This window comes from Python bivittatus, unplaced genomic scaffold (genome assembly GCF_059951505.1).
Source record: "Python bivittatus isolate LINGU-HERP-01145 unplaced genomic scaffold, Pbiv_v1 ctg000480_np1212, whole genome shotgun sequence".
Classification (NCBI taxonomy): domain Eukaryota; kingdom Metazoa; phylum Chordata; class Lepidosauria; order Squamata; family Pythonidae; genus Python; species Python bivittatus.
The window spans coordinates 67,352,292-67,372,349 of NW_028277075.1; the positions used below are offsets into that span (position 1 = coordinate 67,352,292).

The window sequence follows — 20,058 nt, forward strand, 5'->3', positions numbered from 1 at the left end:
TAGCTTTTCTCAATTTCATGTGCATTTTGGGATTCTGCTGCTCAGTAACAGAGTATTAGTGCCATCTCTTGGTTATTAGCAGTAACTGCACAAATACTGTACCGTAGCCTTGCTCATGAAATGTAGCAAGGCAAGAATGAGTTGAATTAGATGACATGATGTCTATTAAGCCCAGCAGTGAGATTAGAGAGGATGGAAAGTTGACTTAAAACAAGTGTACCTTTGAGATGGTCTTGAACAAAATAAAATCTGTACCTAAGGTAGGACCTAAAAAAAATTGTTTAACCAAAAATTTGTTTTGCTAAAAAAGAAAGTTTGTTTCACATAACATTTTTATTTGTATTTTACTTTGTTCTGCTCATGCTACTTGGTTGCATGATTATTTTTCTTCTTTATGTTGGCGTTTGTCCGTTTCATGAGCAAGAGTCGTTCTGTGTACAGTGAGTAGAAAGACATTTTAGAATGAGAGTACTCATTGATTGGTGCCTGGGATTTGTATATGATGGAAATAATTGTGTTGATCTTGTATTAGTTGTATTTCACCTTAGAAATGTGTGAATAGCACGCATTCTCTTTTTGCTTTGACAGTTTTTGTGACTGAGTGCATCAAGGGAGTACTCCTTTATAACTGTCTGAGATTGCCAGATCCTAACATCGAAATTAAATGCAACACAAACGCCTGAATTTATTCAAAGTGCATTAAGCAAAACCAAAAAACAGAAGAGTAGAGACCAGTTGTATGTCTCCAAAATCTTAATCTCTAAATGGATTTTGGATAGCATCACATTTCATTTTTGTTTTTAAAACTCTGCTGGAACGCTGGTAACTGATCTGAATCTGTAAATCCAGATTATCAATAAAGAGCTCCAAGCAATGAGAGGGAAGTGTCTGATTTGTAGTAGAAAGAAAAGAAAGGCTGCCTAATATTCCTCCCTCCCCAACCTCCATTTGCAAATTATATCCTCAGGGGAGAAAATAGAGGGGAAAAGGGGAGGGAAGGTTATCTAAAACTTCAAGGTACTTTCCAAAGCTCAAAGCTGTTAGGGGGAAAAAAAGATAAAGCACATAGTACAATAAATAGAAAGGAGAGCATTAACAAATTATGTCAATTGCATGACATTTCCAATCAGTTAAACCATGGGTAGACAACTTTTTAATGGCCAGGAGTCATACTTAACATGGCGTGGGTGGCCAGGGGCTGTTGTGGGCCGGGTGAAGCCATAATTCCATTGTTGCCATTGTTGGGATTGAGAGAATGTTGATCCCCCCCCCCTTTGTTTTATAAATTTTTAAAGGCAATTTTGGGACTTTCAACTTTTTTGAGTGGTTCCTACTTCAGAATGTCAGGAAATCATGCGACCAGTTTTTGGCAGCTCTGCTCAGAGTGGCTCCATGGGCCATATAAAAGAGATTGGGAGGTTGCCTGAACTACCCCAACATTATTTGAAAAAAGAAAAAACAAACAAACCAGTATTTGGCTTGCAACTGTTTCAAAAGGCGAGACTGTAATGGAGAGGAAAAAAATCCCATCCCAAAAGATACAGACCCAAGAGGATTAAAGGAAACTTAAATTGAACCTGCCAATCTAGAGTGGGGAGAGATAATCAAAGCCCAAGGAATTCAGACTCTGCACAAACAATGAGAAACAGGAAAGTTTCTCTCTCTCTCTCTCTCTCACACACGTTTTTATAAGGAGCCCTCCCTCTCCCCACCCCAATTTTGCCATTGTTATTTTCTCTTTCATAATAGGAGGAGAGGCATCTTTCTCAGATAGACCTCAGGAAAACTGCCCCAACCTGGAGAAGGCTTGGAGAATCAGAAGAAAATAGCCATAGAGCATAATGAAGCCAAACATGGATTAGGATCTTTTTGTCAATTTATTTTATGGATTTATTTGAGTTGTGTTTTTGGTATCCTGTAGCTGATTTTGTTCTACCTGTATTGTATCTATGTGTACATATGTGGGTGCAAATGTGTATTAGTCCCTGGAAAAGTAGCCACTGAGTTAAAGCCTAAAGAAAATTTCCTTTTCCCTTTCTCCCATTGCCTTCTGTTTTCATTTAGTTCTTTAACCTTAATGTACATTAAAAAAGACCAGGATTATTTAGATTAAGTTTAACTAAATGAATTAGTATTTTCATTCTGACAGGGAATTGGGCCTACTACATTCTCAGCTAGTCTGTTAAGCTATGGAAAGGGAGAAAATACTGAAATAGGAGTTTTTTTCACTATCTTCTTCCTGATAAACAGTTTAGAGATGGATTTTTAAATTTTATTTCTTTATTTACTTCATTTGTACGCTGCCCTATCTTGAAGGTTCTGGGCAGCCAAGAATCTTTACACAAAAATCCAAATCAAAAATGTAAAAACCAGAAAGTACAAAAGTCATGCCCTCATGAACCCCATCTTCAGTCACAGCATATCCTCTTCCTGTACAGATAAGTCTTGCCAAGTTTCCTAAATCCCAGGAGGGATGGAGCTGACTGAATATCTGCAGGGAGGGAGTTACAAAGAGTGGGGGCAGCTATCAAAAAAGCCAGCTTCTGAGGCCTTCTCAGGTGGCAAGATCCTGCAGGGAGGGGACCTGGAGGAAACTGATTCTGTTTCAACTGGTCAGACAGGCAGATGAATATAGGAGAAAGTGATTTGTTAGATAATCAGGTCCTGAGCCCAACAGGGCCTTCAAGATGATAACCACCACCTGGAAGCCAAGTGGCAACCAGTGCAACTCCCAAAACAGCGGGGTCATTCAGATATACCAAAGGGCCTGCACGCTTTGCTTCAGCTGTAGCTGCCAAATGTTCCTCAAGGACAGCCCTACATGCAGCATATTACGGTAATCCAACCAGAAGGTAACTGGGGTATGAGTGCTATGAGCAGGACCTTCTAAACCAGGGATAGGTTCAACTGGCACACAAGATAGACCTGTGTGAAGCCCTCCTGGCCACAGCTGCCACCTGCTCTTTGAGCAGGAGTTGTGAGTCTAGGAGGCCTCCCAAATTGCAAACCACCTCTGAACAGGGGGATACAACTTCATTCAGAGTCAAAGATGGTCTTCCTTTGGGGTCATTAGGGCCACAAACCCCAAACTACTCCATCTTGGAGGGATCTGGAGTCTGCTCTTCTCTGTTCAAACCTGACAGGCTCCAGGCAGTGGGCCAGCACTTCTGAGATGTATAACTGGGTATCATCAGCATATTGATAATACCACCTCCCCCATGCCAGTGAATGAGCCCCCCTAGCAGTTTCATCAAGATGTTAAAGCTTCTCTCTGTGTGGCAAAGTTCCTTGTAGTCAGAGAGGTGGGAAGCTGACTTGTGAGTAACAGAAAACAAACACTGGGTTCTCCCAAAGATGTAGAAAACCTGCTGTAGTTTATTCTCCCCAGACCCTTAAGCATTCAGGATCAGAGTTGCAAACAAAAACAGGCTTTTTGGAGTCTCAGCAGTCCAAACCAAGAAATCAAAAGTAATTTCTCAAAATAAAATATCAAAATGTTTGGGTCCAGCCAATCAACCCTAATTACCAGGTTCGGGACTTGGTGCAAGGTGAAGAGAACACCAAGATGAAAATCAGACTTTTTCTATCCACTTTATTTTAGAGCTCTAAACAAACTGGAGACTCCCAGCTAATGGAAGGAGTCCTGATTACAGATTTTACATAGCTTATATACTTTTTCTTTGCAGGATCCACGTGATAGTATAAACAAAGAAACCGGTTAACTTCTTGCAAACATCTGTTTCACCAGGTCACTGTGACTTCAACCAAAAATGGGTTTTTGTGTCCTTCACAACATCCTTCTGCTATACATTAATTATAACTCATTATCTAACTTAAACTTATCTTAACCCCAACCCCCTTCTCCTTATCCTATCAGGAGAATAACATTACAGGCTTATAGATCTTGTATGTTCTGTCAGTTGCCCAAGCCATGACCCATCACATCAGACTGACCATAGCTGGTCTCTTCCACCTCTGCTATAGGGTCAAGGAAATCACAAATCATACAATTATTTTTATCTTCAAGGATACAATGAAATCACTAAATAATATATTTATATTTAAAGCTTAAATATTACAAAAACAAGCAAGGGGGTTGCAAGGAAGCCATAAAGCACATAACTATCTTTAAAAATTGCATAGGCATGTCATTGGGAAGGAATACATCACTAGCATGTCATTGGGAAGGAATACATCACTCTTGACAAGAACACTGAGTACAGTTTCTGTCACAGATGCACACATTCTCATATGCCAGCCCACCACCCATGTCTTCATACGCAGGTTCAATTCCACATACTCAGGTTCACTATCAGATTCATCTCCCATAAGATCCATTCCTATAAAACCAAGGAAGAAAATGGGTCAGGAAGTAACAGTTTGAGGCTTGTTATCCTCTCTTTGAGACCCAGTTTGGTATAGTGGTTAAGGCATCAGGCTAGAAACCGGGAGACCAGGAGTTCTAGTTCTGCCTTAGGCACAGAGTCATTTGGGGGACTTTGGGACAGTCACTCTCTCTGAGCCCTAGGAAGCAGGTAATGGCAAAGCATTTCTGAAATCTTGCCGAGAAAGCCGCAGGGACCTATCCAGGCAGTCGCCAGGAGTCAACACTGATTTGAAGGCACATATACACATCCTCTCTTTGCACCAACAGTACAGTGACCATACATCCATTATTAGAAAGGTCAATCCTTTATTTCAGAAAGCTGTCCTTTAGATTAATTTAATTATTTGTTTTTCTTGGTTTTGCTCTTGAATGTTCCTTTGTAAAGCAGAGTTATAAACATAAACATTTTTTTAAAATCCTCATGAACCTCTTTCATACTGGCCCCTTTTTCAGGTTTGTCCTTTATTTTTTCCAAGAAAATATGGTCACTGTAACCAACAGACTCAATGGGCATTCTAGCCTCAGCATAAAGGCTGTTCCCTACTTGAGAAGTCTCTGGTCCGTACTTTTCTTATATGTAAGGCTTTCCAATATGAGAAACCAGCTCTCTTCGGTGCCTGAAAAATGAGCCAGGTCCTAGCCAAGCAGCATAGAAGGGTGGGGGAGTCTGTTTATACAGACCTTGATAAGGGTAATTCCAGCAGGCCCTTCCTCTGCAGGCTGCTCTTTGTCCTGGTCATCCTCTGATATCTGCCATCTCCATCCACCTTCTTCTCCAGCCCTCACACCAGCCCTTTCCACAGAGCAGCCTTGAAGCTTAGCCAACCCTGAGCCTGCAGGCACTTCCGGTCAGGAGCTGTGGCTTACTTATGAGGAAGCTGTGGCTTACTTATGAGGAACCCTTCACCACACTCTGAAATAAAGTAATTAGTGGCAAGTATCAAATAGGCTGTCCCCAGAAGCGTAGGAAGATGTTGAGAGATTGTGAGTGCAGGATCTAGAGAACTCCTTGGGGAGTCAGGAGCCCCAGTCCACCTTATTTCCAGGCCTGTGTTCACTTGCAAGCAGGACACCTCATTATAAAGGTACCACTCCAAGCTTTTAGGCAGAAAATAATTCCAGAGTTTTTGAACCTTCACTGGCATTGGCCCATTGCACTGCTCTGCATGCTAATCAAAGAGCACAAATGTAACGGAGGGGCAATATCGGTGAGCTACTATTTGCTACTCTTCCATGACTAAAATACTTACAACAAAAATTAACAGAAAATGTGATTCACCCATCCCTTTGTAGCTATCTAGAAGCAGCTCAGATTTCTAGACTTGCCATCCCATTCTAGTTCAACCCACTACTAATTATACTGTCAAAATAATGCTGTAGCTTTCTGTTTTCTGAGTGGTTCTCACAATCCATATATCCCAAAGTTTCCTTGATGCAGATGTTACATTCACCATTCCTAAGGTAAAAGGGAAGATATTCAGAAGCCTCCTGGCAAAATGGTAGGCCTCAAATAATCTACCATTCTTAGTGTCACATATAGCTCCCAAGTTAATTTCATGTGGGTCTCTGCAAGTCCCACTCTATCACTTACTTAGCTGCACCCACGTGGCCCACAACAGATGTTTTCACCCCCAAAATGTTGCCTTGCTATTTTACAACTTCATAATATATGCATGCAGAGAATGTTATTTGCTTTACATCTATGGAAGAGTCTAAATGAATTTTACTCAGTTTTTCTCACTGGAATCAAATCAAACATACTAATTTAGACCAATGGAAGAAAATATCAGGGATGAACTGTTGAGTTCTTGGTGCTCTCTGAGCTTGGTTGTTTGCTTGCAGATGTGTCATTACCCAACTAGGTAACAACATCTGCAAACAAACAACCAAGCCCAGAGAGCACCAAGAACTCCACAATTTAGATTAGCTGCACTATCCAATTTTCCCCATTTTATTTAAAGGAAGAGTATAGCAATTTCAGAAGTGTACAGTGGAACCTCGGGTTACGAATTTAATTCGTTCCGTGACTCTGGTCGCACCCCGAATTGGTCGCAACCCGAAGGAAATTTCCCCATAAGGTTCAATGTAATTACCATTAATCCGTTCTGGCGTGGAGGACAGGGAGGCGGCTATTGCTTGGAGGGAGAGTCCCCCTCCCTACGACCACGTGTCAGGCGCGGAAAATGGCCGCGGACCACGTGTCAGGGGCGGAAAAATGGCCACGGACCGTGTCACGGGAGGGAAAATGGCCGCGTATCCTGTTCATACCCCGAGGCGGAGTTCGCAAACCGAGGTAAATTTTTGCGGCCGGAGCTGGTCGTAACCTGAAAAGTTCGTTAACAGAGGTGTTCGTAACCCAAGGTACCACTGTACTAGTGTAAACAGAATTTCAGTCTTAATAAACAGCCTTGTATTAATTACTGGCATAGCCAGTTAATAAGCATTATTTTCTGAAAGCTTTGCTTCTTAAATGTCTCCCCTGGGACTATTTACATGGCTATGCACTCATGTTTCTATATCTTTCCTTTTCCTTTAACTTGCTTTTTCATGTTCTGACTACAAAATTAGCTGTGGTTTGCATGTGTGTTTGTAGGATTAAAATCACCCCCATCACCTCTTCCACTGCAAACATATTGGACAAGTAGCGAAACGTCTCTACCAAAAAGAAAAAGAAGTCCAGTTGCCATGACTCAGCCTCCAAATAATTCCACCTGGATGACAGAATCTTCATAAACATATCCAAGAACGTTCATTGGGGCAATCTGTATGTGTAATGGAAACCAGGGAACACAAGAGGGCGCCATAACATAGGGAAGGAATTTAGGACAGCTCTGCTTACCCACACCACATCCTAGTGCGGGAGGTTTCCCCAATTTAGCATCTTCCAGATATGATGGGACTGCAACTCCCATCACACCTGGAAGGATGTATGATTCAGTTTTGAGAAATTCCTAGGATGGTGTGCCACATATAAATGAAATAATATATTAAAATTCTGAACAAATATTAAAGGAAAAGAAAAACATTTTAAACAGAACGAAACCCACTGACAAGGCATGGCCCTGCTTTGAATATGATTTGGAAGAACGGCTTTGTGCCCTGCACCTCAGCTATTCATGAAATCTTTTCTCAGACTTCTGCTTGAACCAGAAAAAAATATGTCTGGTTTAATGAATCAGATGGTTAAAGAAGTGCATCTTTAATGCGACTCAAAGTAAATGCATTTTTTTTTCCAGATTGGTGTGCTTTAAAAACCAAAGAAAGGCACTGTGTTCACTTCAGGTCTGAAGCCCTTCTGAATAATTTTCTTTTTTTAAATAAGGACTTTATTAAGTTATAAAACGCATAAAGATAAAAGCAAACAAGAACTAATAATCAAGGAGAAAAGTAGAGAGCAAGAAAGTTAGAGATAAAGAATACAAAAGTGTTGGAAAATAAAGGAAGAGGAAAAAAAGAAACAGGAAAAGAATAACTTCTGACTTCTTATGCAGCAGATGTAGATAAATCATATAATAACCTCTTACTCTAAAACCACTTCTTAACGTACACGCTTCTGGATAATTTTCAAAGGGAGTACAGCTCTCCCTGGGGGCTAAAGTAAGGATGAAGCAATTGTGAGCCTCCAGTTGTTGCTGAACTACAATCCCTACATCGGGATTTTGGCAGGACAAGACAATGAACCTACAGTTCCTAGCGCCTCTCCTTAGTGGTCACTCCTGAGAGTTGCAGTTTGGCAACACATCGGGAGCTATAGGTTCCCCTTATTCTCAATTCTCAATAGGCCCACCTAGAGAAAGATTTCCAGGTGTCTAGGCAGGCAGATGTAGGAGAGGAAATATCTTCCCTCCCAACCCACTCCAGGCAAAACTTCTGAGCAGAAGTACCAAAAAGCCCGCACTTAGCTCAGTCAGATACCGCCTTTCCTTGGTAAAGGAGTGGAAGAGTTTATAGGATCTGAGCTGGATAGAAAGATAACTGGTTCCTTACATGCACTGATATGCTTTATATCATAAAGATGTAAACCATCTGCACTTATGCAGGATTTTGTGATGCTGAGCCACTGGAGAGTAAAACTTATTCAAAAGGCATAAACTATACAAAAGGGGAAGAGGAGTTGCATTATATGTGAAGGAAGTACAGAAGTATAGGTAGGTCTTGATTATCGCCATTAATGAATCCCACAAAATGGTCACATTATTTGAATTCTCACTATTCAAAGTGATATTTCCATGGAAAATATGGTAATTGGTTCCAGTTTGACAGAAATAGGCAATGAAAATTTTCAAACATATTTTTTATATGTATGTTAATGAAATAATAAAGTACATAAAAGGAATATCCTTATAATTTGAATTTGTGGTTAACAAAGTCACAGAATAAAAATGAAAACAAAAAAATTATACCATAGATTCAGGCATATCTTGTCCTATTTTGGCACTGCTATGACCACATTCATGTCATTCAATTATGTCAAATTTTTGCTCTAAGGTAATAACAAGCCTCTTCTTTTTTAAACTTGTACTGTTTTCCTCTGATAGAATCTTCCTTTTCTCCATTTTGCACACCATGAAGATTAGCAGCGTCTAAAACCCCAATGGCAATTGCGCATACACTAGCCTCACAGTAACTGAATTTTGGGTCACATTAAATGCAACCTGGTAGTAATTTACTATTCGCACTAAGTCGATTACACATTATTTGAACTTGTGCTAATTGCGACCTACCTGTTTACTGAAATCCGGGAATCTGAGCATGAGGGTCCAGTCAACAGCACTTGGAGAAGAAGGGAAAATAATGAAGATATTAGTGGGGAAGAAAGTGTCATAGACTCCAGGCCAGACAGAAGAACTGAAAAATGTCATCCTGCATCAGGTCAGAGAACTTTCAGGGAGGAGAAACAGATTATTATAATAATGGGCAATTTTAACTGCCCAGCTATCTGTTGGAAAACCAACCTGGCCAAGATTGAAGATTTTTTGGGGATTTTGCAGTGAGCTTGCTGACTGCTTCATTTTCCAGGAGGTTGGTCCTAACTCCTAGAGGAGGACTGCTTGAAGGGGTAAAAGTAGTGGGAACTTTGGGCAAAGTCCCCAGATAATCTTGGGGTTCAAAATACTACAGAAAGAGAAACAGAAGCACATATACTAGATTTCAAAAGAGCCGGTTTCAACATTAGGGATATATTAGGCACAATGCCATAGACAGAAATTCTCAGATCAAAGGGAGCTGAGAACTTCTCAAAAATACAATAGTGGAAGTACAATTGCATACCATTCCAATGAGAAAAAAATGGGGGAACCTTTTTTTTTTAAGGGGGCTTTTGACTGAGGTAAGAGTTAAAAGGAGCATGCATAGGAAATTGAAGATAGGTGTGTAGCTCTTTGAGTGGCCTGGTAGGCCTGGTAGGGAAGAAGTTGGGATACCATCAAGTTTGTGCTCTCCCCTTCCTGCCATCTGTTTGGCCATTAGGTCTCTTTTCTTGCCTCCAGATGGCGTGTTTAGACCGTAGAGGGTGAGCCAGAAGGGGTGAGGCCAGTCACCACTTGGGAACTTATTTCAGGAGCTCCGAGTCTGTCACCACCTTGGTCCCTCCCCCAGTAAGACCCAAGACACTTCTACTTGTGAATAAATAAGGCACCTTTACTTTCCTGCTTTCAGAACCAAAGACTGAGAATAGTTCGGTGTTACTACTTGCATGAAACAATAACTATACAGATGCACAATCAGATTTAGCTGGATAAATAAACACAAGAATGATTTTGCATTATAGTAGCTATTGAACTTAATGGGAATGAATCTCTTCCTTCTGGTCTTGAGAGGCATGCTTGGAGAATGCAGTCTCTGTCACCCAGGTTCTTTTTAAAACCCAAACATGTTGATGCAGTTTAGCAACTTTTGCTGCCTTGCAGATCCTTGTGATGCTGTTTCTTCTCTCCATTCCTCCTGCACCTCCTCTTAGCTGGTCCCCATCAAATCCAGGTTGGCTGCTTGGCTGCTCATTGGTTCTTCCAGACATGAGCTGTTCCCCCAGTGTTCTCCTTGCTCTCTTGGCCTCACTCCTCTTCTCTCCAGCCGACACGTTGGGCCGATTCTTTTCGAATCCGCCTCCCTTGAATCCAAGTTCCAGGCTGGCCCAACAGAAGGACACAGAGCATGAAGAAAGCCTTGTGCATTCTCCCTTTACCCCTTGCTCCTTTGTAGTCCTTCTGACTTGCCTTCCAAACTGGAATGCTTTATCTCTAATCTCCCTTTTGCCCTCTTCAGCTGCTTGATGTCAGGGTCGTGCTCCGTGCCAGTCCTCGAGCGGTGCCAGAAGAAAGACAACTTGGACTCTGCTTGAGTTATTTCTACAGACTATATTATGTACAACTATATACACAAGCTAGTCTTACAGTTGACGACAGCACTTTCTATATACATACAGCAATATACCTTACCTATGAACCTACAATATTCCACAGCACCCAGCAGGCCGCAGACTGCTTATATCCCTCACACTGTGATGAGTCAGTACTCGTCAGGTGTAGGCAATTAGCTCATTAGCCCCAGCTACCTGGTTTGCCTCCTGTTATTCACACAGTAAAATTTCCTTATGAATATACTTTAACACTTGATTCACAAAAAATCTTTCTCTCCCTTGGCACAAGCTACCTGGGCCCTGCTCACATTCTGTAACATACTCAAATACAACAGTTGTATTTTCAGATACTGAAGCTCTTCTCCAGGCCTTCTTCTGTTCAGAATACTCCAAGCAGCAGGGGAAAGTTGCAGAAAAAGGGAGAATGCAGGTGTTTCCCTTCCATATTTATTTATCTGTCACATTTACATAGCTGCCCATCTCACACAAGCAACTCTGGGCAGCGTACAACAATGAAATAAAACAGTAAATAGATTTAAAAAATCATTATAAAAAGATAAAAAGTGATTATTAAAATGAAAATATTATCAAAACCTTTAAAATATACAAACTCCACAGAGAGAGCAGAATATCAGTTACAGTGGAGCCATCTAAGAATGTCTCCAGTTCCCAAAGACCCCCGGCCTGATGACACAACCAGGTCTTGAGGGACTTTCTAAACGACAGCAGGGAAGAGGTAAGCCTCACTTCAGAGGGGAGAATGTTCCACAAGGACCATTCACAGCCACAGCAGAGAAGGTCTGTCTCCTGGGACCCACCAAATGCAAGTCCCTGGCTGATGCAACACGTAGCACACCTTCCCTGCCAGACCTTCCTTAGAAAGTCTTCCTCTCTAGCTGGCACACTGGGTTGGTTTCCTTCCCAAGTGGTCCTGTACTTGCCTGCTGCTCCGATCCATCTCTCTTGAACCCATGCCAGCCAGTGGGGCACATAGCATGAAGAAAACTCCTGCATCCTCCCTTTATGTCTTGCTCATGAGTTCTCACTTTTCTTCCATACTCTCAACTAACTGTTCTGTTGGTCAGCCTGTCTTTAAGTCTCTGACTCTATTTTCATTTCTTTAGATTTACTTAAGCTAATCACTTTTTTCTCTTTTTCCTAGCCATTTCTTCCAGCCTTGGTCTCTCCCCCCCCCCCCCGCCTTCTCTGGTCAAACCTTGTTTGTGCCAAGCAGTTCTGGGCATCGTATTTTAGGAAGGAAATGGACAAATGTGGATCCTGTCCAGAGGAGAACACCCAGAATGATAAGGGCTCTGGAAGAAAAAAAACGTATGAAGAATGGTTGGAGGTGTTGAATTTGTTTAGCCTGGAGAAGAAGATACTGTGAGGAGAGGTGACAGTTGTTTTCAAGTCTCTGAAGTGGCTGCCATGAAAAAGGTGAGGCAGAATTGTTCAAAGCTGTCCCAGAAGACAGGACAGAAAACAATTGATGTAAATTACAAGGAAAGAGATTCTGGCTGGGCACCAGGAAAAAAAAATTCTAATAGTGAGAGCTCTTCAACAAAGGATGAGGATGTTTCAGGAGGTGGTGAATGGCCGTGGGTCAGGAACACTGTTAGTAATGGCTTCCTGCTCTGGGCAAGCGTTGAATTAGAGGATCTCCAGGGTCCCTCCCAGCCCTTCTGTTCTGATTCTGAGAAAGTTCCTGAGAAGCATGTCAGAAAAGCTTCAATCAGCAGATAAGATATTTACCCAGCTTACACTCGATGACCTACTGTATGGTTGCCAGCTTGTCATCCCTTCTGCAGAAATTCCAGTTACAGGGTTTTCTCTCTTCCCGCTCCCGTTTTTGGTAAAAACAAATCCTCTGCCTTTTCACTTCCCTGAATCCACTCCTGCTAGGGTAAAATCAGTCAAAACAGCGGAAACCATGCTGCAGCCGTAATTTGCTTCCCCAGTGCCCCAGCTGCCTGCTTTTAAAGCCCTCCAGGATCCAGTCCACCAGTGATGTGGGATGACTCCTGCAGGGATTATAAACTGAATCCAGGCTAAGGGGAGCTCTGCAACTTTTAAAACACAGACAGGGAACAGCAGAAGTGCACACAGTTTCAAGAAGAGCAAGGCAGGGTGCTTCTCTCATTGTTCTCCTCCCAGAAGCAGCGTTTTGGGCAGAGAAACAGACCCAGCCACGCCCGTCTGTAGCTGTTCTCTTGCAGGAAGGAAACAGGCCATTAAAGGGAGTGGAGGGAGGTCAGGAAGTGAGAGGAAGCGAAAGGATTAAGTGTGTGGCAGTCAGCTGCTGAACTTTTTGCCTACATGGACACACTGGCTAAGCTAAGAATTTAGTATGTTGTGTGTTGTCTGAACCCTGTCCCTGATTTTTTAAAATGGGATTTAAATGCCAGGTTTGTCCAGTCTACTTTCAAACAGAGGCGTGCTCATTTTTATTTATCAACAGAAGCATTTAATATAATTTTAAATTTGTACACACACACACGTACACACCCCTCTTAAATAAGTAAGCTATGTCCTTTTTGCTGGGTCTTTAAGAGCCATTCACTCTGCAGCAATGATCAGAATCATCATGTATGAAAAGTATAATCCATTCATTCAACAGAAAAACGCTGTGGAAGACGTTACTGTAAAAACAGGCTGGGGGGGAAGCCTATTTGCAGCCCTAAAAAGGCCTCTCCTCTTTGCTTATTTTTCTCCCATTCTGGACGGCCAATGTTTCATCTGGTTTTCATTAAAGAAATGTTTGCAAGGAAAGTTCAATAGAAGACTGTGAGAATGTTTATTTTAGCATGAATCCAAACAAATATTCTTAAAAATATGCTCCTTAGTTTTTTTCGAACTGGGTATTTAAGAGATCAAGGAACTATCGATTCTACTTATAGACCTAAATCTTTTATCTGCCTGCCCTTATCAGGAGTGAATCCAGATGTTGCTTTAATCCTGTAACTGCCCTTCTTGGTTCAGAGCAGTTTTGGAAAGCAGAATTACTAAGATGGTATATTGTTTGTGTTTCTTCTTTTATGGGTAGACCAAGTGAAAAATCAGGTAATGCTTCTCTAATTTTTGTGTTCTTAAAACTTGTTACAATGACTGTTCAACTTTATGGGGGTTGTCTTCAACTTGTATTTTCTTGTGTTTTCCCAGAAGAGAAGATAGAATAAGCTGCCAGGCCCTCTTCCTGGAAACTCCCAGAGCTTGCCCAAACTTACTGCATCCTGCTATTTGCCTTAAACAGAAACTCAGAAACATTACCAGGAACACATAACTGTAGATGATTTTTATGCAATGAAAAAATTTAACTCTTCATTCTCACATTCCCCAACCTCTGCTCAAAGACACCAAGTCTCCTTTTTTAGCTAAGTCTTCATGATGTTGCCTTTGCCTGATCTCCAACACCCAACTAAAGCAGCTGAAGGAGAATTCTGGGGGCCAACTTAAAAGCCCCCAACCCAGAAGCATCTGCCCAGGGAAAACAAGGCACTGGTGGAGCTACATGGTGTCAAACTGGGCCACTCCCCCTATTGCTAAAAATTCTTTCCAGGGAAACGAAACTTGTCAGCTCAGCTGTAAAACATTTAGAAAGTCAACAAATGCTGATAATCTGGGGAAAGGATACTAGGAAACAAGCAGAAGAAAGCAACTCCCTAGGAAAAAAACTTATCTTTGTTCTTTCAAAACACCATTTGTATTCCTGCCCCATTATCTCATAATTACATCCTAATGGTCTCACTGACCTCACTAGGCACATACTATGTTATATCCACATCACATGTATATTCTAATGTGCAAAATCTATAGAGAGGGACTTTAACTCCTCTTTGGGCCTGTCTTTGCCTCCAACACTGTCAATAAACCAATTTATGCTTCAATGTAATCTGTTCTGGTCTCTGGTTCAAATATACCCCTAAAAATTCTACTACATAGTTTAACATCATCTTTATCTATTCCATTTTTAAAATAGTGTTTGGTTAGTCTCCCAACCAAAATTTTAACATTCCGGCATATTTTATTAATGAAGTTGTTGATACGAAGGTCAGGGGTTAAGATCTGTCTAGACTTAATTGCCACTTTAAGTTGCTGCAGGCACCCCTTCCCTCTAGCTGCTGGGCATTGCCTAGGCTGCAAGACAGTTGAACATTAGCTGCTGCAGAGACATCTGCCTGTCTAATGCCCAACTGGCACTTTCCGAAGCATTTTTCCAGTCTTAACTCAGGCTCCTTAGAGTAACACAAAAGGTTTAGCATTCTTTTGAAAGAAAACTTGCTTCAGTCTTTTTTCAATATGAGGAGAAAATGTTATTTAGGAAAAGCACTAGTCCTGTCCCTCACAGATGGTCAATTTAATCTTGGATTTTCATGTGGACATACTTTACTCTTTTTATTACTTTGGGGTGGTGGGTGGCATATATTTGTTTACCCCATGGGCTATTTCTGGATGCTGCCTGCCAGTATTTGTAGAGGATGGGGCTTGCTCATTATCAGTCACTTCCTCTTCTTTCTCACTTTGCCCTTCCTCCATGCTTCTGACTTATCAAACTATTTTAGGACATGGGTTTAAGCAGAAGAGTGCTAGAGCTGCCTTCAGATAGCCCAAGTGACAGGTAAAAGAACTCCGATTAGCGGGGTCCAGAAGGCGGGCCTTCTCTGCTGTAGCCCCTGCCCTTTGGAACATCTTGACCCCAGAGGTGAGACAGGCCCCCTCACTCCAGGCCTTTTGGAGGGATTTGAAGACTTGGCTCTGCCATCTGGCCTGGGGCGGGGAGGGAGGATGTCAGAAATGGGGTTGGCTAGTCCCTTAGCGGCCTGGTGTGGCCTCTATCGGCCTCTTGGATCTTTTAATCTCTTTTTATCTCTGTAAGTGTGGTTCTTTTATAACTTTTAATCATGTATTTATGATTTTAATATGATGTAAGCCGCCCAGAGTCCCCCATTGTGGGGAGATGGGCGGGGACAAGTCCACTAAATAAATAAACAAACAAACAAACAAACAAATAAACAAATAAATAAATAGTATGGAGCTTGTGATCTGTTAGCTGGGCAACCTGACAATGGCTAAACAAGCTGTTGCGAGCATCTGCCTGTTGTTGCCCATCCCGGCTCCACCACCGCATGTTAGGGACAGCTAATTGGTGGGTGGTTGCGTTCCTTAGTGGTAGGAGATGCTCACTGGAAGGGGAAATGAAACCAGGGGAATCCACCAATCATGTCCTTCAACTTGTCTCACATTTAAACAGTGAGGTCAGCACCATTCACTGCTCTCATAGCTGAAGCGGAATAGGGAATTTGTACCATAACAATAGCAGGCCAAACCAGATTTCCCCCATTTAGTTGGAATACCAGGAAAAACAGTTTTTTCCTACTTTCCCAAATATCAGGTCTCAGTGTTAATGCAGCTTTCCAATGCACAGACATTTTTTTTCCAAACAGGGAGTAAAGAAAATAATGTAATGGGCTGGGAGAAAAAAACAAAAGGCTGTGACTTCTTCCTAAGCCCAAGGCCAAGAAGAGGCCTGAACTGTGAAAAAAAGTCTGCAGGGAGCATTGAGCTATTGCACTCCAGTGAAGCTCTTCCAACACAGGGGTCATATTCCCAAGCAACAGTTCTTTCCTAAATATGCAAGGACTTTAAAAGGGGGTGAAGGAGAGGGAGCAAATCCATAAGTATTGGTCCTGCCCGTTACCTTCTCCTTGTGCATGTTCAGTGTTGGAATTTGGAGTGCAAGCTCTGAAGAGAATTCTGGTCCCATTCATTTGAATGTAATTGGAACTCTCCCTTGTGGTAGACTGACCAGATATCCTGGTTTAGGGGAGACATCCTGGGCATCAGGCATACAAACCCCAAATAGGAAAAGAGTTGTTGAGAGTTCGGCAGCATACAAGTTTAATCGGTCAGCCAGATGTTTAGATTGGATTTGGCATTTTTATCCACCTATCGAGTCCTCCCCAAGGACCTGGGGTAGGCAGATGTTGTTTAATGGTGTCAAAGGATCGTCACAGGGTGTAAGCTGTTCCAAGTAAAGCTGCCTTTTGCAATCGACTGATGGTGATTTTGTCACTGCTAATGGTCTTCAAGTGGTGCTCCAGATGTTTTGGGATTGCACCCAAAGTGCCTATTACTATTGGTAGTATCTTTGCTTTCTTTTGCCACAGTCATTCTACTTCTGTTTGCAGGTCTTTATATTTTATTATTTTCTCCAGTTCTTTCTCTTCTATTCTGCTGCCTCCAGGTATGGCAATGTCCACTATCCAGACTTTTTTGTCATTATTATTATGGTTATTATTATTATTATTTCCCACTTTCTAAGAGGCCAGCTTGGTTGACTGGTAGCAACAGCATAAGCAGCAGGATGCTCAAATGGTCAAAGCAGCACACATCACAGTGCAGGCAACAACTTTTTAAATTGCCCCTAGTTCAGTCAGGTATATAATATCAGGGCTGGAAAACTCCACAGGACTGCTAGATGGCAATAAAGAGTTTTCTGTATCCCACTGCTGCCATCTAGAGACATTTGGAGTCTTACAACCCAAACATGGAAGTCTAAATTGAGTTTGTGCAAGTACTTGAAATTATGGATGGACATTAATAAATAAGTAAATTATACAAACAAATGAATCCCACCTTTCATTTTTGGAAATCTGGAAATGGTGAGTCATTGCCTTCTTCAAAGATGTTGCCTACACACTAGTATTCCTGGCAATCTCCCAATTACTAACCAGGCCCAACCTTGCTTAACTTTTCAAGATCAGCTAGTTGCTGTTATATAGCTAGGCAATATCTTTTATAGAACCAGCCAGAGTAGCAGAAAAGAATGTGCAAGCTTTTGTGTTCTCCAGTACTCTTCATACGCAATATGTTACAAAAAGCAGGGAACAGAAAAGAAAGACCACCAGTCAAGCCACTGAATTAGACTGAATGGATTTGTTACCAGTAAATCTCACAGGTGTCAAGTCAGAAGAGAAACAGTTGCTTCCCCAACTTTGGAAGCACTCATTGATAGCTAATCTATATCCCACCACAAATTTAAACTTCTGCATGTTCTTTTGTGCTGATTTGCTTGATCCTAAACAGAAACATACCCAACAAGACGTATTTGCATGAAATTGATCATGTGATCCCATTTCAGTTAGGGATTTCTTCAGAATATTGTATAATGTGCATATACTGTAGAAAAATGGTTTTGGACTTGGTGAATTGGGATAAACAATATAAATTATGAAATAAAATGGGATGAAACTGAAGTGAAGGAATATTTTAGGGAGAATGAGAATGATACTGATATGACAAAGGGTGTTATTGAAAGAAATGCTCTACTTTAGTGTCCAAGAAAAAAATGATGAAAAAGAAGTCAAAAAAATGGTATGATATTATTGAAAAATGGTAAGCCTGATAGTATGCATGGTATAACATAAAATCTACAAAAATATAACTGTGTGGTTTGCTTACTGAGAGGTTAAGCAACTTGTATAATGTGTGTGTGAAGATTACTTCTGTGTCTGAAAATTGGAAGAATGCTGTTACCTAGAAAGGGAGAAAGACTGTACATAAAACTACAGGTTTTAGCTTGTTAAGCATGCCTGGGAAGATATTTGACAGAATTCTGATTGAAAGGGTATGAGAAGCAAATATGAGCAAAATTTGGGAAGTACACTGTAGTTTTATGCTAGCAGGGGGTGTGCAGAAAAGATGTTTTGCTCTTTGACAAATCATTAAGAAACAAAATGTGAGGAAGTTTATGATATATCTGTTGATTTAGATGAAGCACATGATAACATGAATAGGCTTAAATTATAGAATGTTTTGAGCAAATATGGACGTGCAAATTGCTGAATTTGATAAGAGCAGTATAGAATAGAGTTGATATGTATTGAAATCCCAGGTAATTGAGTCAGTGATTGCAAGTTACACATAAATGGTGAAAAACTAAAATAGATGAATTTGTGTACCTTAATAATGTTTCCTAAAGTGAATGAAGAAATTTTAAAATATGCAAATGCTGAAAGATAGTATGCAATATGTGGTCTTTTGCAAGGAGTGAAAGTTTGCAGAAGTGAAAATGGTTGTGTACTGCAGCCTGCTTCTGCCTACTTTGTTATCTGGAAATGAGAATTGGGTATGTCAGGAAAACCATAAAAGTAAGTTGAATAAAGTGGAAATGGGTTATTTGAAAAGAGTGTGTGTGGTAGGAGACAGGGGCAAGCATGAATGGATGCTGAAAGAATGTGACTGAAGACCAAAGTGAAGGACCAGCATGAAGGATGTGTTGTTTGGTCATACAGAGAGGATGAAGGAAGGATGAATTGCAAAACAAAGATATGAACAAACAGTGAATGAGTTAAGAGGAAGGGAAAGACTGAGAAAATTGTGAGAAACTTTTAAGAGGAAGGGAAAGACTGAGAAAATTGTGAGAAGCTAGCAGAAACCTAATTCATCAAATATTTCTCCTTTCAGAAGAGAATGGGATGTAGTTAATAATAAAGGATATCTTAAAAAAAAAAAAAAGGAAAGTAGTTTTCAAATTGAGTTCAACTATTAGTGACTTTGTGGACACAAACATAACGTTTTTGTGGCCAGAATACCAAGTGGTATGACATTATCTTCTTTTGGGATGGGATTTTTTTGTGAAATTGCATTCATGGAAGAACGTAAACGGGGTTCTTCTGTTTCAATTCAGCTACTGCTGTAGCAGCAATTAAGTCTCTTTACTGAGGCTGTTTGATATGTGGATGAGATGATTATTCACCTCCCTATCTTACACTTTCCACAATCGTCAAAATGGGATTATAAAGACCATTTCTACGTTACCTTCTTTTATAATTAATTATTACACCATTTAAGAATAGTGCACATTGACTGCAAGCCAATGTTTGCAAAAGCTGGCTTGAACTCTGTAAGACTTATGCTCAACTGTAACGGAAAACAACATTAAAATGTTAATCAGGCTATGCTGTTGTGATTGCTGAGGAAAGATACAAAGCTATTGAACGTATATTATGCCACAATACTCCTTCTCATGTGATAAGTGCCCATAGGAAAACAACCGCAAGAAGATGGGGATAACCAGCATCTAATGGGAAAAGAGTGTAAGAGGAAGGAAGGAACAAATCGATGGCTCTGTGGAAGAAACAGAACTGTTTAGACTGTTTATTGGAAGAAAAATCAGGTAATGATTGACTAGACTGACAAGAGATATCTTGCCTCTCCCCTCATGCATGAAGATGGCAAAGCCATAAATAGGTAAGATAATGGTTATTCTTTCATATTCTTGGAAAACAAAAAAAGGCCCCTTCCGGGGGACTCT

At 41.0% G+C, this 20,058-nt stretch overlaps 1 long non-coding RNA gene across 1 annotated transcript in view; it reads right to left on the reverse strand.

Annotated features, from left to right (window-relative positions):
- Positions 1-3,652: 3,652 nt before the first annotated feature.
- The window catches only part of LOC148215001 (uncharacterized), a 50,763-nt gene continuing 34,357 nt past the window's right edge, over positions 3,653-20,058 (reverse strand). Inside the window, exons 3-5 of the long non-coding RNA XR_015797130.1 lie at positions 9,112-9,160; positions 5,069-5,300; positions 3,653-4,340 (exon numbers count right to left, since the gene is read on the reverse strand). This is a non-coding gene — a long non-coding RNA (uncharacterized LOC148215001). The remainder of the gene's footprint in view (positions 4,341-5,068; positions 5,301-9,111; positions 9,161-20,058) is intronic.